This window comes from Rana temporaria, chromosome 4, assembly GCF_905171775.1.
Source record: "Rana temporaria chromosome 4, aRanTem1.1, whole genome shotgun sequence".
In the NCBI taxonomy this organism is placed as follows: Eukaryota; Metazoa; Chordata; class Amphibia; order Anura; family Ranidae; genus Rana; species Rana temporaria.
Genome location: NC_053492.1, coordinates 129,318,659 through 129,337,745, shown reverse-complemented (window position 1 = coordinate 129,337,745; position 19,087 = coordinate 129,318,659).

Here is a 19,087-nt window from a genome sequence, read left to right as displayed (position 1 = left end):
ATAAAAAAAAATTATCAATTTTTATTACTTTTAGCACGTCTAAAATATGGTTTTATGTGTGCTTTTTTTTTTGTACAGTTGCATTTTTATCTGATTTAAAGGATATTCTCAGGATTTATAGATTTCTTCTTGGAAACTGTTGCCCTGGGGATCTCATTGGTTTTGAACATTGATCAGCTGTACAATAAAATCTATTTTCTCAAATTACCCATTCAGTACTATTTGTCTGTATTGTGCCTTTTTATGTTAACACATTTAAAGTGATGCATTTATGATGCTTGAAAAATGACCCCATGATAATTTATTATAACCCGCTCCACCCATTTTTTTCTACTCCTGAATAGAGTAATAAAGAGCTAGAACATCTGGCAAAGAGTGAAGCCCTGTACACACAGGCCAGAATCTAGTCAGGAAAAAAACATTGGTTTTCCTGACGAGATTCTTTGCAAGAATCTCTTGCCACCCGAGTGTACAGACACTCCTTTCAAAAGAACCAAAGTTGAAAGGCAAGAACGCGGTGATGTCATTGCGTACGATGAGCATGCACTCGTCACATTCAATGCCGTCGCCGCCATCTTGCTGCACCCTACCTATGCCTAGGAAGCCACCATGCATGCGTCAAAGTCATTTTGAGCATGCCCGGGTTTCCACAGCGACAGGTAAGTATACACACTCTCGGGTTTCTCGGCAGTAAAACACTGCCGAGAATCACAATGAGAAAATAGAGAACATGTTCTTTATTTTTCTCGTCGAGATTTTAGGCAGTTTTCTTCATGAGAAACCTGAAAGCCTCGTACACACGCACGGTATACTCGGCAAGAAAGCTCTGCCAGCAGTTTTCTTGCTGGTTCTTGCCGAATAATCCGAGCTTGTGTACAAGGCTTTAGATTATTGCCCTCTGGGTACATTTCCTCTTATGTCTGTCATTGGGACAGGAAGTGAGTGGAAATCTTCCTAAAGGAGGGAATGACATGCCATGATGGGACTTATGTGCTCTTTTATGAATGTATTGCTTATAGATCTATAGCTTAAAAGTTCATTTGATTTAGCCTACTAAGTGGACAATAGCTGGACAGTGGTCTCACTTATAGCAAATTATAAAATATTTGTGGTGCAGTGAAGACAGAGGTAATATCTTGAAGTGGAAGTTAAGGAGGGCTTAAAATGGACTGACTACATCAAAACCACTGATATGTGATACAGTATGTATGGATTCAGTTCAACCCTTTTATGGCCAGAGGTAATCAAAACCTAGATATCTAGGACAAGTATTACATGTCCAGGATTTTGGGGGAACCTCATGCTTTTTTTCTTGTTCTTTTTTTTTTTGCATGAAGTTCCTCCTCTTATAATTCATACCAGATGCAAGTGTTTTGTATGGTATTTGGGGAGGAACCCCCTGCATTTTTTTTTTCATGGAGCCACACCATTTAAATGTATACCTGACCAAGATAGCTTGATATACAGTACATAGTTACATAATTAGTCTGGTTAAAAAAAGACACAAGTCCATTTATTTCAACAAATAAAAGGTGTTGGAAGGCAACATGGTTTAATATAAAATTTCTGGAGTTTCACTTCCTGGTTGATACAGCCAGGTGGCCTAAGTTGGAAGTTGTAAGTTGACCCAACAGAGTGTTCTTAACAAGGAATCATGAATGGGAATTCATCGCAGGCCTCCTGATGGAAGTATAGTGATAGAGGAAAACCCCCTGAAGAGATGTGAATTCAAATGCCCTGCTACAGAAGATCAAAGGGCCAACTAACACTGAAGATGACCCAGGTCACATAGCGATGATCCATGGACGAATACTGCCCCTAGAGGCCAATACAGCAGGATGGACAGAAATATAATATATTAAAAGACTGTCTCTTAGCAATATCTCCATGAACAGGAGGCAAGTGGGGTGTGGTTACGAGTGGGTCTGAATGCAATGTAAAAGTGCACACGACTCTCTCTTGCTTCTCTGGCTCTCTCTTGCTTCTCTGAGCCTCATGGCTCTCTTTTGTCATTTTGAACCTAACTGACAAGACAATATTTAGGGGACAAGCTTACGTAATGTATATTTGATGTTTTTGTATGTTATATGCTCTATAATTTTTCCTCTAGTGTTTTTTATGTTAGCAATTCATTGGGAAATAAATAAAACATTATTTTACTAAGCAGTGTGTTTGTTTTCATTGCTAACCTTATATCATTGTACTATCAATAGTAACATTATTTGTTTTATTAGACTAGCTAACTATAGGAATAGACAAGTTAATACGTATATGGAATAAATAGAGTGAATCCATAACCACCACCCAGGCAATATTTTGTTTAATATTTATTTCAAAAGGGAAAGAAAAAAAATCATACAATCCCATATACACAATCCTATACACACAGTTGATCCAGGGCAAGGTAAAAAACTCCAGCAAAGCATGATTAAATTTTCTCCAGCAGGGGAAAAACTTCCTTCCTGATCCCTCGAGAGGCAATCAGATATTTCCTGGATCAACTTCACCTATAAATGTTAGTATCCAATTGTATTATGTACATTTAGGAAAGCATCCAGGCATTTTTTAAAGCAATCTACTGAGCTGGACAGAACCAGCTCTTGAGGGAGTCTATTTCACATTTTCGCTCTTTCTTTGAAGAAACCTTTCTGTATTTGGAGATGAAATATTTTTTACTCTAGACGTAAAGAGTGCCCCTTGTCCTCTGTAATGACCTTAAAGTGAATAACTCAAGACCAGGTTTCATTATATGGACCCCTTATGTAGTTATACGTGTTGAACATATCCTCCCCTTAATCTCCTCTACTCAAGAGAAAATAAATTCAGTTCCTCTAATCTTTCCTCATAGCTGAGCTTCTCCATGCCTCTTATCTGTTTGGCTGCCCTTCTCTGCACTTTCTCCAGTTCCCTGATATCCGTTTTGAGAACTGGTGCCTAAAACAGAACTGTATATTACAGTTGAGGTCTTATGATGGTTTCAATCCGGAATGCTTGGCTGAAAGCTAAATGTTTGGGGCGGGGATGAGTAACTGGTTGTTAGGAAGCTGGTGGTTGGTGGCTCATTAATAGGGATGAGCTTCTAGTTCGAGTCAAACTCATGTTCGACTTGAACATTGCCTGTTCGCCTGTTCGGCGAACAACAAACAATTTGGGGTGTTCGCGGCAAATTCGAAAAGCCGCGGAAACACCCTGTTAAAGTCTATGGGAGAAATCTAAAGTGCTAATTTTAAAGGCTAATATGCAAGTAATTGTCCTAAAAAGTGTTTGGGGACTCGGGTCCTGCACCAGGGGACATGTATCAATGCAAAAAAAGTTTTAAAAACGGCATGGAGTTCCCCCAAAAATCCACACCAGACCCCTTATCCGAGCACGTAACCTGGTTGGCCGCAGAAAACCATACCAGGCCACATGCCCTCAACATGGTTAGGATGTCCCCATGTTGATGGGGTCAAGGGCCTCATCCCCACAACCCTGGCCGTTGGTTGTGGGGGTCTGCGGGAAGGGGGCTTATCAGAATCTGGAAGACCCCTTTAACAAAGGGGACCCCCAGATCCTGGCCCCCTCCTATGTGAGTTGGTAATGGGGTACAATGTAAGTCCTTTATTAATACAAAAAATAAAAAATAAATCCAGCGGTGGTAACGTATGCCAAACCTTTAAATCCTTCCTATGCTCCTTGGTAAGTTGAATGAAAGCTCGCACCCGTCGGCAAAAAACCCTGCTCATCGGAATAATCCGGCATGCAAAGTTCAACTTACCCAACAGAGACTGCGGCCCCCTGAGTTGCACCTTCCTCATCCACATCATGTCCTTGATTTCACCACGTAGCGATACCACCTTCTCATCCGGCAATCAACACTCCATGGCTTCCGAATCAATCACAATGCCCAAAAAACTCAGAACCGTAGTCGGTCCCTCCATTTTGTCCCCTGCCAACGGGACCCCAAACCTACCCGCAATGCGCTGCAACATGGCCAAAAGAATCGCACACACATTGGAGGAAGGAGGACCCACAAATAAGAAGTCGTCCAGGTAATGGATCACCGAATCCACACCTGAGGCCCCGTACACACGGCCGAGGAACTCGACGTGCCAAACACGTTGAGTTCCTCGTCGAGTTCCTCGTCGAGTTCCTCGTCGAGTTCAGGGATGAAGCCGCCGAGGAGCTCGGCGGGCCGCCTTCTCCCATAGAACAACGAGAAAATAGAGAACATGTTCTCTATTTTCTCGACGAGTTCCTCGGCGGCTCCATCGGGCCAAAAGTGTACAGACAACAGAGTTTCTCGGCAGAATCCGGGTTTGACCGAGTTTCTCGGTGAATTCTGCCGAGAAACTCTGTCGTGTGTACGAGGCCTGACACGTCTCTTACCACCCATTCCAAGAATGAGCTGAATTTCTCAAACATTGCGCATGAGATGGAGCAACCCATGGGCAAACATTGATCCACGTAGAACGCCCCCTGCCAGCAGCACCCCAACAGCCAAAAACTATCTCGATGCACCGGCAGCAGGCGAACGCCGACTCAATGTCCGATTTTGCCATGAGCGCACCCCACCCATAACGCCGAACCCACCCCACTGCCGCATCAAAAGATGTGTACGACACCAAACATGCCTCCTGATCGATCGAATCATTAACCGACCCCCCCTTTGGAAACGACAGGTGGTGAATAAGCCAAAACTTGTTTGGTTTCTTCTTAGGCACCACCCCCAATGGTGACACCACCAGATTCCATAGTGGCTTCTCAGCAAATGGCCCCCCATGCGCCCCAATGCTACCTCCTTGGCCAATTTTTCCGAAACCACCCCTGGATTAACCAGTGCCAACCGTAAGTTACGTGCCAAGGGAGGAACGACCTTCAAGAGAGCAAGGAATTCTAAAGCCTTTGGAGAAACCCGCTGTCAATACCCCTGCGGCCTCCCTGTCGGGATATCTATTTAGAAACAGCTGCATCCTTTCCTCCCTTACCGGCGTCATCCCTCTTGTGGCCAAAATCCATGGTACACTTTCCTCTTTTAAAACAGCGGGACAATGGATGATTTCCGCCACAACCGAAGCACCCGTGCTTAGAACGACTGGTCCTGTAAAATTTGCAAGATCCCTTGTTGAATTGCCAGCATGCGCCCCATTTTTTTCCGGTTGGCGATCCAGAGGCATTTGTCCTCCCGACCCCTCCCTGAAAAAATTGGTTCAGCACCCGCAGCGAAGACGTCAAACGCATCCACAGGCTAATGTCCTTATGGTCCCACCGGAGTGCCGGCCGGACCGCCCTACGCTGCCAAGCAGTACCACCATAAACCCTATGTTCCTCCCCGATCACATCCATGTAACAGAACAGCACCGAGCAATGTTCTGGATTTTTCTCAACTATCACACTCGCCAAGATGGCGAACGCCTGCAGCCAGTTCCCAAACGTCCATGGGATCAAACGATACCTCCTTTTCTCCTCATCATCCTTCTTAGAGTCATCAGGCTTCACCCTATCCAAATTGAACTTCTCCAATGGCAACAAGGAGAAAATCTTGACATACTCACCTTTTGAGATTTTGTCCCGAACCTCCTGCTTCAAGTGCGCCTTCAACAGCCTCTCAAAGCAAACGTATACTTCGCACTTTGCTGCATCCGCCATCTGCAATGTCGGCTCTAACCACTGCCGCCTGTTCCCCTGATTTCTCTACCGCAGCCATACTCACCGCTGAACATCCAGTGGGTGACGCTGCAGGAACCGCACTAGACGTGGGGGTCCTCCCGCCCCCCCACCGATGCACCTACCCACGGCACCACCTGCGGAGCTCCCTCCTTGGCCCCTCCAAAGCTCTGAACCAATTCCTTCAAACCCCCCAACAGATCAGCCAAGGCTCCCCCTGTCTCTGGGGCAGCAGGCAAACAGCCCGCCCCCCCCCAGCAACAGGCGCAACTACCTCTTTTGTCCCTGATGTGGCCCCCACATTGCTATCAGCCCCCCCCCCAACAACTGCCACAAGGCCCCAGACAAAGCAGTATTAGATAAAGTTGCAGACTTACCGGGCTGACCAGGTCTGTCTCCCGCAGCCACTGTTCTCGCTGCCCTCGGTGCCACGACCTCCCTGCGGACCTCCTCCGACGAACTGGAAATCTCGCCGTCCGACATCCTCCCAGAGGCTGCCACCTGATGTGTAGAGAGCCCCCATGTGGATCCTGCCTGGGGGCCGAAGTCACGAGCCGCTCCGCCTCCCATTCACCACCCGGGAAAAAGACCGCCGTCTCTCCACTTCGCCTGCTGCTGTGAGGTGAGCCCCTGGTAGGCCACGCCATGTTGGACACGCTTTCCCTGCAACCACCACCGACCGATGGACTGCCAGCCTCGTCTGGTAGAGGCCCCACGGTCGTGGTTCTGCTCCTCCCTTGTTGAATCCCCCCCCCGGTGCTGCACGCACCAAGGGGGAGATCGCTCTCTGCGTGGTCCTCCATTGTGAGGGAGAGGAACAGGTGTCATTTTTTCCAGTAGCCCCGCCCCCGAGCTCCGCCGGCACCAAGAATTCCGCCCACTCCCCTCAACGGCCAAAGCACGCTTCGCCGAAGGGCGGGTCAGTTTCCGGGCTCCTATCCTGGTGTGCAGCTCGTCCAGAGGGGCTGGGTGAATACCGCTCCGGCGGCCGGGACCGCCGAGCACGCTGTACCCCTCCCACCGCGGCTCCCGACCCCCTGCTTGATCCAGGAGAAGAGCACCCACCGCGGCTTGCAGCCAGTTGGGTACCCTCGTCGCGGCCGCAGTTTGCAGCCGTGCTAGAATCAAATCCACGTCAGCCATTGTTTTTTGCCTGTGAGAGAAGGAAAAAACTTCCTCTCACTGCCACACTGATTTAGAATGTGCTCTTCCATTCCCGCCCCCACTATTTAAAGGGCTCCTCCCCCTCTTCCAACCAAACTCCTGCCTCCTCCCTTCTTCCAACCTCCCCAGCTGTTAACCCTTCCCTTTCTGTCTCCTCTCAACCCTGTTATGCCCGGCCCTCCATTATCTCTTTGTGTCTTTATTCCAGGCCTCCCTATCTGCAAGGCAGTGGTAACTTTTATGAGTCGCTGTTTATTGTATTATTCTTACATCCCCAGCTAAGTGATTCTTGACACATATTGGTAAAAAAATAGCACAAAAGCAGACAAAATGCATGGTTGCTGCTTCAATCCAATAGGAAATACATTGTTTGACTCCTTATTTTACAGAAAGAATACAATGCAGTGTAACAAGCTTTACTGACTTGTAATTATTGCATAATAATATTGGAGACAAAAAAAGATTAATGAGACAGCAAAGACTCAGTGGCACACAACAACAAGGTACATGGAAAAAGCAGCCCAAGCCAAGCTTTTAATTACTGTATTTCACCCTTAAGACAATGACAGGACCAGTTAAATCTTAAGCTGTAAATATGTCCACCTTCCCATTTGCTTCTGTCACAAGATGCCTTTTTAATTTGCATCAGACATAGCTAATGCATGATTAGAAGCTCTCTGATGGGAAAGAGATGAATTATGGCTGCATGTTCAACATTCTATGCGGTCTATGCCAAAACTTGAGAACATCCAACAGAAAACCTGTAGAATCTAAAATCATTTTATCATTACATTATCCATTGAGCTCATCAACTGGCAAAAGATCCAAGCAATTTTCAGTTAGTCTCCCCTATCTAATAGGACAAAAGGCTAACTGTCATAAGATTCCAGATATATGTATTGTTGCATAAGCTGTTTTTTTTTTGTAGATGTCCTTCAATGTTTAGCATTTTTAGAGAGGACATATACACCAGCCCACACTAAATGTATAAATGAACAGACATGTTATTAAAATCCTGCATTGGCTCAATCCCAACCACAGCACTACCTGCATGGGGTTTGCATGCTCTGCTTGTGCCTCAATGGGTTTCCTCCCACACTCCAAAGACAATGCTGGTAGGTTAATTGGTCCTAGTGTGTAAGCATAAATGTGAGTTAGATTATATTTAAGATTACTTTAGAATTAAGATTACCTTAGCTTGTAAGATACTTGAGGACAGGGACTGATGTGAACATACTGTACAATACTGTATGTATGTACAACGCTGTGTAAAAAAGTTTTTAGCTCAGGTTAACACAGAATATATAGCACACAAAATCAGATAACAGCTTCAACACATTATTATAAACAATGCAAACTTTAAACAGTAATATCAGTACATTGAACAGTACATAGAATGGACAGCTAACATAAACATAAACACAAACATCCCACAATAATTTGGTAACAAGGTTAAGTATACACAATACTAGGAGACAGACAGAAACAAAAGGTGACTCAATTACAATGGGGATTCACACCTAGGAGGGACACAATGGGGCATTATACAATGAGAGACCTTAATAAACAGATTACACATAACACACACACGATGCTTACTCCACCGGAGACACCCCTGGAATGACCGCGGCCAGCCTGTCAGCTCTAGATGAGGGTGGGGCCACCCGTTGTGTGACCACGCCCCCTCTGACACAAAGGGGAAACACCGGGCTTTCCTAGTGACATGGATAGGTGACTCCGCCCCCCTCTGACGCAACGCAAACCACCTATCCACATCAATGGGAAAGCCGGGACACATGACCAAGCCACCTCCAGCTGCATATAATAAATAATAGTTCTAATATTCCAATTAGAAAGAATCTTGTAGTGTGTGCAAGAAAAAATCAAATTTTCCTTTCCTTGAAAATATTTGGGTATATTTGCGTAATCTTCACTTTGTTTCAATTACTAAAATAATTGAATATTTACTTTGAAAAAGAATGCTTTACTCCTAAAGTAAATCAAGCTCTTTTGAGATAAAAATAATTTCTTCTGATTCTGCACATTTTTGGCTAAATGTACATGTAGCTGAATCTCTACTGAATCTCTACGCTAGCCTCTTCCAGCCTAATGAGAACCTTTGAGGCCGCAGACTGCTGACATCCTTCAATATGTAGGGGGTTGTGAGGCATAGTTGGATGCAAAATAGGTTTTATTTATTTTAACAGTCCTTTTATATTTTGACAGGAAAGAGGGTTGGGGCCAGGACACCCTTAACCACTAGCCTACCGCCCACCGTCATATGACTGCGGGACAATAAGGCTCTCGTTCTGGGAGGATGTCATATGATGTTTTTGCCTTCCCGAACCACTAGGGGGCCCACCACGTCACTGGGGACCCAATGCGAGTGCCTGGCGGCCGTGATGTCCGCCAGGCACCCGCGATTGCCCAGTAACTGAGCAGGACCGTGGATCTGTGTGTATTAACACACAGATCCACGTCCTGTCAGGGAGAGGAGACCGATGGTGTGTCCCTTGTACATAGGAACACCGATCGGTCACCTCCCCCAGTCAGTCCCCTCCACCCACAGTTAGAATCACTCCCTAGGGAACACATTAAACCCCTTGATCGCCCCCTAGTGGTAACCCCTTCCCTGCTAGTCATATTTATACATTAATCAATGCAGTTTTATAGCACGGATTGCTGTATAAATGTGAATGGTCTCAAAAATGTGTCAAAAGTGTCCGATGTGTCCGCCACAATGTTGCAGTCATGATAAAGATCACTGATCGAAGCCATTACTAGTAAAAAAAATGCTATAAATCTATGCCCTATTTTGTAGCCGCTATAACTTTTGCGCAAACCAATCAATATACGCTGATTGTGATTTTTGTTTACCAAAAATATGTAGAAGAATACGTATCGGCCAAAACTGAGGACATTTTTTTTTTATATATATTTTTGGTGATCAAATACCACCAAAAGAAAGCTCTATTTGTGGGGAAAAAAATATAAAAATTCAGTAAGAATGCTAGTCCGGTACTTGCTTCAGTTACTCACTGTAGTCCTTGGCAAAGGTGGTTGGTCCCTTAGTAGCGACAGCTTCCCTTCTACCTCCGACCACGACAGGTTCTCAGGCCAGCAGAACCATCACTTCTGGTTGGACTGCAAGTCGCAGTTTCAACCCTGCGTTGAACTTTTACTTCTGGATAGGCCCTCGCACAGCCTGGCAGGCAGATGCCCCTGGGATAGGCCCAATCTCTGGCCTACCCCAGTAAAAGTCCACGCCAGGCATGCGTGTCTTGACAAAACTGTATGTATATGAATCTGTCGCAACTCTGACAGAACTGTTGAATCCATCTCTCCTGTGAAGTGGTGGCGTTTTACAGGGAGAGAGTTTATTTAGAGGAGTTAGAAGAATAATGAAAGTCTAATAAATATCAGAGGAAATTAAAGACAGATTTTATTGCAGAATTGTCTCAAAGATGCCACACAATGAAATGACATATGCGACACAATCAAAAATGTACTCCCAACATGGAAGAGGTCTTCTTTACCTCCATTGTCCTTATTAGGCTACTTTTACACTGGGGCTGGGGGCGTTAGCGGTAAAGTGTTGCTAATTTTGGTGGTGCTTTACTGCTGTATTAGCGGCGCTTTTCGGCCACTAGCAGGGCGCTTTTAGCCCCCGCTAGTGGCCGAATAAAGGATTAAAAGCGCCCGCAAAGTGCCACTGCCGAAGCACTTAGCAGGGGCTTCGGCAGCGGTGCAGGAGCGGTGGAGGAGTGGTGTATATATGTATACGTATATACACTTACATGTATATGTGTATACACGTGCGTCTAGTAAATCTTTTTAAACCTTCCTTGTCATTAAAGTGCTTTATTACTGCACTTATAAGTGCATTCTTCTCTGCTTTGTTTTTCCTATAGAGTGTGCTTCCCTCTTCTGTAGTGCTGCTGTGGTGCATTAATCACATTTCAAGAGCCTGTCATTTTTGTCAAAGTCTCCCTGTTATCCAGAGTGCCCTATTCTCCACACTCCTTTATTACTCTTATATCTTCTGCCATAAAACCTCTTCCCTTCCTGCTAACAATTTGTCTTTATTTGCACACTGACTTCCAGAATGTGCAAAGCAGTGTGCAATCAGAGCATCTGAGTAAGAGTTGGGAACTACATATGCATGTGCCGAAGTTACAGCATTTGTGGCCTACCAATGGCTGCAGACAAAATACCCTGGACCCTAAGGCCCTGTACACACGATCAGTCTAAACCGATGAGAACGGACTGAAGTTCAGTTTCATCGGTCCAAACCGACCGTGTGTGGGCCCCATCAGTCCGTTATCCTTCGGTCCAGAAATTTAGAACCTGCTTTAAAATTGAACTGATGGACTGGTAACCGATAGGTCAAAACCGATGGTTAGTATGCAAAAGCATCGGTTCAAAACCCGCGCATGCTCAGAATCAAGTCGATGCATGCTTGGAAGCTTTGAACTTTGTTTTTTTCAGCACGTCGTTGTGTTTTACGTCACCGCGTTGGACTCGATCGGTTTTTGAACTGATGGTGTGTAGGCACATCAGACCATCAGTCAGCTTCATCGGTTAACCGATGAAACTGAACTTCAGTCCGTTTTCATCAGTTTTGGACTGATCGTGTGTACAGGGCCTTAGAAGATGGCAGTGACAGGCAGCAATGGAACGGTAAGGGAGATTGCAGACCTTGTTTTGCTACAGAAGGGCACACTCAAAAGCAAGTCTGCCAAAATGTGCAAGTATGCTTTGAATACTTGCACATTATAATAAGAATTCCAATTCAATGTCGTTCTGCTTTTAAGGTATACCATAAAAGATATTGTGCCTATGGATATAAGAGAAGCCACAGCCAAGGCCCTCCATATTTTCTAAGTTGACAGCACAAAACTATTGAAACATACACAACATTAAAGGTGGTAGTAATCTGCTTTCCCAATGCCTAAAAAACATACATTGTAGAAACAGAAACATTTATTGTGCCTGAGTAGGTTTCCTTTGGGTACTCCGGTTTTCTTCCACACTCCAAAGACATACTGGTAAGTTAATTGGCTCCTGTCTACATTGTCCTTAGTATGTGCATGTATGAATGGGAGGTAGAGACCTTAGATTGTAAGCTCCTTGAGGGCAGGGACTGATGTGAATATACAACATATATGTAAAGCACTGGGTAAATTGTCAGCGTTATACAACGTAACCTGTAATTGATAATATATATATATTTATGATGGGGCCCATAGTCCTCAAAAACCCATAAACTGCAACATACTGGAGCTTTAAAAAAAAACTCTAGACAAGACTTGCTGCTTGGATGATATCATTGTAATGAAGTAACTGTAATGATAGCTTGATGCTGTCTCGTCAATGTAGTCTATGCTTACAGAAGTTTACAGGTGGCTTCATAAATGTAGCTATGGCAATCAGAAGAGTCTAAGAAGGTGGAAATCCCAATCATATTTAAAGTCATTCTCCCATGCAGTGTCATTACTGATTTATTCATGTGTATTCCTCCTTGGGATGAAACTAATCTGCCATCACTGTTGCTAAAGATCCCCACTGGTATCATGTGCCCTCTGGCAGCTGGAGATTACAGAAAACATAATACTAAGCGTGGGGAAGTCACTAATGAACCCGGAGATTCAGTTCCTGATTGTTAATCTCCAAATTAAAGCTAATTTGAACTATAATGTAATGATAGAGAGTATATAGTATACTTATTCAAGTATGCGTAAATTGATTATAATTGACTTAAGAAAGGTCTAATTAGCCTCTGTCACTGATGATGCCCAAGATCTCTCGGGCTCATGAGCTGGAATTCTCAGTGGCTGCCTTTTGAATTTACAGTCTTACAGTAATAAGTGAGTTGTATCTCAAAACTTATAAATCAATTTCTGCATAAAAGTCATTAGTGTAATTGTCCAGAATTAGCAATTGTTCTAGCCTTTACTAATCTGACAACAGAACCCAAACTCACAAGAACTAAGCTTCAGAGCACATCCTTAATTTTTTTTTTTTATATAAATAGCAATTTAATAAAGTGTTTCCAGACAGAATTTTTTTTTTTTTAGCTTTGGATGGATGGAATTATTAAAACGGCTGTTAATTATTTTATTTTACTATTACCAAGGATTAAATTAGGCAGGGTCCACACCATTATGAATTGGATGCGGATTCCCCACATCAAATTCACAATAGCAGGAGATTTTGACCGGCTCTCTACAGGAGCCCTGTGCGTCTTTTGGTCCATTTCAGGCCAGAATTCAGCCAAACATTTGGACTGAAATCAGACCTGAAACAGTGAACCAGGATTCACTGGACCCCTGCAGGGAGCTGCATGCGGTGATAGTGTGAACCCAGCTTCAAGCTGACAATAGACGGATCATTTTTTTTTGCAAGCCGGATGATCAAAAAATAAATGATTGGTTTTCCCCATCTACACAGTTGAGGTGGATGAAGGAATCCCCCCCCCCCCTATTTTGGCAGCTGGACTCCTCCACTTCTCCATTCAAGAGAGGCTGATTGTAAGATCAAGTTCTCTCTAGTGAGAATAACCAATTTGCAATTTGGCTGGTCCCTACTGAACCGACAGAATTTTGATCAATCCATGGGCAGCTTTACTGTCACAGGCGGAATGGTTTCACAGGGGGAATGGTTTCTTTCGGAAAGGCAGTGACTCGTGACGCGCCTACGCAATACGGGGGTGGGGCCTTATCCGCCAGGGGTAACTTTTTCTGAAAGTACGTCAATCATCTGGGTGACCTTCCAGAGGACATTCCTCCTCAGCATAGAAACGCCTACTCCTGCGGGGAGAAGTACCCAGAAGCCAGATTGCAAATATAGATTATACGGTATGTACAGCGTAAAAAAAAAAAAAATGCGGACTGTACATGTTAGAAGTATAAAGAAGTTGGTCTGATATAGATGTTATTTGGGTGAACCTCTGATTTAATATATTTTTGATTCATTTTGTGATTGCTGCCTGTCTGCTGGTGCTCTCTTCCTGGATTTCTTGCATGCTTGCAACTTTTCATTTGCTATTTACTTTTAATTTCCAAGACTATATATCCCATGGTACACTTTCTGCCTGAAAGCAGTGATTCCTGTACTGAGTTTGCCTCTTGAAACTCCTACTCTCAGCAAATGTGTGAGAATCTTCACAAAGTAATTTTACAAACTTCAAGATCATTCATCATATGTATAACAGTAAGCTTGAAATTATTGAAATACAATGTGGAAATGGTTACACGAGTTTACATTTTGACCAGCTTTTGGATTTGACATGACTTTAGTACATGTCAAATCAAAAACTTTTTTTTGTTTTGGATAGAGTGGGAAAGGATCAAACATTTTTTCTGGCTTTTACTGCTTTCCAGAAGATCCATTAGAAATATTTTCACTTTATATCTGCAACAGAGATATAGACAAAAATAAGAAAATAAAATAGGTACGCAAGTGGGTATACAGTAGGTCTTGATCAGCTTTTTTCAACCAGGGTGCCCAGGCACCCAGGGGCACCTCGAGGTTTCAACAGGGGTGCCTTGGCAAAATGCCTAAAAATTGCCCAAAAATTAATATAAGCCAGCAGGTGGATCAAGCCTGCATTTTAGTTACACAAAGCCACAGGTTTTGATTGTGCACCATTACAACCTTTAAGCCACCGGCATCCTAACAACCAATGACGTCATCAGTGTTGATAAGAATGGTGTTGATCACCTGCACAGCATCCTTGTTTGACCTTCCCTTGCCCCTCTCCATCAACACTGGGGTCACATTAGCTGAGTGATGGATAGAAACTGAAGTAGAAGAGAAAAATTGGAATACTAAGTCAGTAACAGTGTGCAAAAATGTATTTGCTTTGGAAGAATAAACCACCTCTAATGTTGGGTATCCTACGTATTGTAAAACTATTAGGCCGGGTTCACACCTATGCGAATTGAGTGGGGCTTAAACCGCATAAAATTTGCAGAACATTTCTAAATACATTAATTTCAATGAGGCTGGTTCACATATTCGCACTGCTCATTGCCAAAAAAAGTGTGTGTTTTCTAGGCATTGCGGTGCGGCTCAGGTGCAAATTCAGGCCCAATATCTTCTATGGGCATGCATCTGATTCGCAGATGTGTTCATTTCTCTTCGGGATTTCTCTGATTCTACTCAATACACTTCCCCCATCCCCTCTCCCAGGTCTCTAAATTCGCAGCTAAAACGGAGATGATCTGCTGAACAGCTCTCTTATCTTTTTGCAGAGATAACAGAGCTGGAATTTGCACCGCACAAGTGTGAATCCGGCCTTACAATGTTTTTTTACATTGTAGAATGGGGTGCCTTGAGACTATATAATTTTAAAGGATGCCTTGAGATTTTCCATAATTTTAAAGGGTGCCCTGACTGAAAAAAAGTTGAAACACTGCTCTAGATGAAAGTCAGGTGTTAAAGTTTGGGGATCTTACATTTTAACTTTAAATTATTGACTGGGGTGTATCTTTAATTTAAGTTAAAAAATATAAAAGAGCAAGTTGTAGATATAGGACAATCTATTTTCAAATATTTTTAGATGTTTAATACTTTATGAAAAAGAAACAACCTCTTTTATAAAAGGCAGAGCAGTTCTGCAAGATCTAGTATCATTTATAACTACTTTACTAGCATTGATATCTAATGATGCGAGGAAACTCTGAAACATTCTTGTTTGATTGTAAAGCCTTACAAGTATTCATTATCATACTCAAGATGGCTTATATGGCATTTCTCCCAGGATTAATCAAGTTCTACAAGCCTGTCTTTCCTAAGAGTCTGGGCATGCATTCACTTTGAACAATATTCAAAAAAGGCCATTAGAGATTAATACAAGCTTGTATTACTGAACTCTACTTTGAGAATGCTAGTTCCCTGGTTGTCAATCTAAAACGTTGACTTCAATGCTGTCTGAGCCACTAACTCAAAAGAATTTGAAGTTCTGACAATTTTATGACACCCATTTGCAGCATGTACTGTATGTTCCGCAATTAAATCATACTGCCATCAGGCACCACCAGGCAGCTAGCATTTTTAGAAGGGGGAAGCTATTAAGGAAATTAATTGGCTCCACATAAAATGATGAGATACTGTTTTAAAGGAAACCTGTACTGAGAGCAATATGTGGGCTATCACTGCTGATCTCCTGAAAATGTGAGTTGTTTGGTTGTCTCTGGCTGTTAAACTTTCTGAGTCAGTGATTCCTAATAAATATGCAGCGAGGGAGGTCAGATCTCTTGATCTATATAATTATTCTGGATTAATCACTCAAAGTATTCAATACATTGTATTGGCATGATAGCCAGGCAACTAACATTTTCAAAAAGTGAGTTAAGCACTTATGTATCGCATACAGGTTTCCTTTAAACTGTACAATTTCACTAAAAAAGGTAGACCTGAAAGCAGCCATTTTGAACAATTATATTTTAAAGGATTCATACCAGTACTCCCTTTTGTTGCCAGCGGTTTAGACATAATGGATGTGTGTTGAGTTATTTTGAGGGGACAGCAGATTTACACTGTTATACAAGCTGTATACTCACTACTTTACATTGTAGCAAAGTGTCATTTCTTCAGTGTTCAGACCCCAAGCATTTGCCTGACTCCACAGACCCCAAAGCACAGCAAGATACCGGGGAGACATTGGGGGCCGTTACCGCAGAGCCCCTCGAGCTACGTGTAAGATAGTTTGCGGCTTTGGCCTCTGCATGTGTAGCGGTGGCCATCTTGCTACACCCAGCACCTGTGTCATCGCTGACTCGTGGATCTCCAGGCTCTCCTGTGGCCCTTTCCCTCTGGCATTACCATCGGAGTTGACCATCTGTACACTCACTGCCGAGGACCACTGCATTGACTGCTCTGTGAGCCATCCAAAGGTAAAGCACAGAGATCCAGAAGGTGAGGAGCGGCCATCTTGCTTCACCCAGGCGGTCACCCACGGCCTCCCTTCATTTCCTGGACATCTCCTGCTCAATCATTAACTCCAGAACGAGCAGAGCAGGGCCCAAATAGACATTACAGAGGGGCCCTTCTTCAGTTGTGGCACAGGAAGGCCCTGCAGGCCTGGTTCTCAGATCTATGTGTGGTGGCCATCTTACTACTCCCTAGAGGTCACACACAGCCTTTTCTATCTCTCCTATGCCCACTGTAGATCCCACTATTGAAGTGGGAATTCCTAACAGGACAAATTGAGGCCATAGTGATGGACTGCTGTGGATCCCTTATCCCTGTAAGGAGCTGGTGGAGATTGAAACTCTGTCCCTGGTTCCTGGTGGGGCAGCCATCTTGCTACACCCGTCTACAGATGGACTGTTTTCCCTGAGGAGCTCCTTTCGGATTTTTCTGCTAGTGCTGTAGCCCAATATTCCTGACCACCTGCTATCTCTTCATGCAGATCAGGTAACCAGCTAGCCTACCCACCGCTGCATACAACCTTTTCTGGGACATTGGCCATTTTTGCTACATCCCGGCCGTCACCCCTGATCTCCCAGCCTTTTCCCTGCTCAATTTGGGCCCCACTCTGCCGCTACAACATTAAGGCCGGACAGTTAAATCTCCTAAAGTTGGGGGTGGGGATATGCTATGGTGGTATGAAGACGTGCAGTATTTGAGCTCCACTACACCACTATTACCACTATTTTGAGTTACTTCATCAACCAGCTAATAAATCTCAGCAATTTCCTCATTCCACTGTGCATTGCAGTCATTAAACTAGGACTTCTCCGCCATCCACGTTACATTCATAGAAGTTGCAGCAGAAAGTTTGTCTGCTCACAGACAAGCTATACCATCTCGGCTCTCTGGTCAGTAATGCAAACTGTCGCTCCACGCAGACGTCATCAGAGTACTGTCTCTTATCAGACATGTATTTCGGACCTCTCCAGGGCAATACCTGTCACTAAGTTGAATGGGAAACTTGGTGTGGAGTCTATTCTGCTACGGCCGGTGCAAAGACTTGTTGCATCATCAAGTAGCAAAATTAAACCTTTAAATGCACAGTCTATTATAAACAAATCTTGCCTTATTCATGATCATATCCTGGATACATTTCTGGACTATATGTGCATTACAGAGACTTGGCATCAACCAAATACCCTTTTCTCTTTAAAGGGGTTGTAAAGGAATTTTTTTTTTTCCCTAAATAGCTTCCTTTACCTTAGTGCAGTCCTCCTTCACTTACCTCATCCTTCGATTTTTCTTTTAAATGTCCTTATTTCTTCTGAGAAAGCCTCACTTCCTGTTCTTCTGTCTGTAACTCACCACCGTAATGCAAGGCTTTCTTCCTGGTGTGGAAAAAGCCTCTTGAGGGGGGAGGGGGCGAGCAGGCAAGTCAGGACACTCTCTACTTTGCAGATAGAGAAAGGAGCTGTGTGTTAGTGCGCGTCCTGACACTCCTGCTCGCCCCCTCCCCCCTTAAGAGGACTGTTTTAATTTAAAACAACTTGTTGATGTCCCCACGCAAACCAAGGGGCATACCTTGGATCGGGTCATTACAAACTCTGTTCCTCTCACCAATCTACAGGTGTATGACCTAAGTGTGTCTGATCATAAGGCCATTTCTATGGAATTTCCATCCCCATCTAGCCTCTACAAGCCCAAATGGAATATCTGTTTTAGAAAATGTAAAAAACATAAAATCAAGAACTTTTGGCAGCAGATCTTCAGCATCTTTCCTCTCATTTTTTATCAGTCGACGAAGCAGTGGTTTACTATAATATCCAACTTGGCAGCCTCTTGGACCTTCATGCCCCTGTTAAAACAAGAACAGTCACCTTCATCTATTCAGCTTTCTGGTTCACAGATGAGCTGCCTAAGATAAAGGCAGCAGGCCGGGCCCTTGTTCAGCGTTTCAAGGCCTCCGGCCTCACTGTCTACAAACAAATGTATCTGGAGCAAAAACAAAAATATGCACAGTCCCTTAAAGAGGCAAGGTCACAGTTTTATGTCAATACCATCAGAAATTGCACAGGAAACTTTAAGCAGCTCTTCTCCTACCTAGCATCTTGGCATTAGCACATGCAGTTTGTCAGAGTTCCCACTAGGGCACCTCAAGAACCACCCACATGTGCGCTGACAGAGCATCCTTTCATAGGTAACTCTGTCATAATGAGGTAGAATTCAGTGCTAACTAGCACAAAATGGCATAAGCCGACGGGGAGCCCATTAAAAAATTGCAGAGTTTAATACCGCTTTAATTTTTTTTTCATAAATATATCATTACAGTATCATTTTTATCCCTGACTCGAGTTGACAG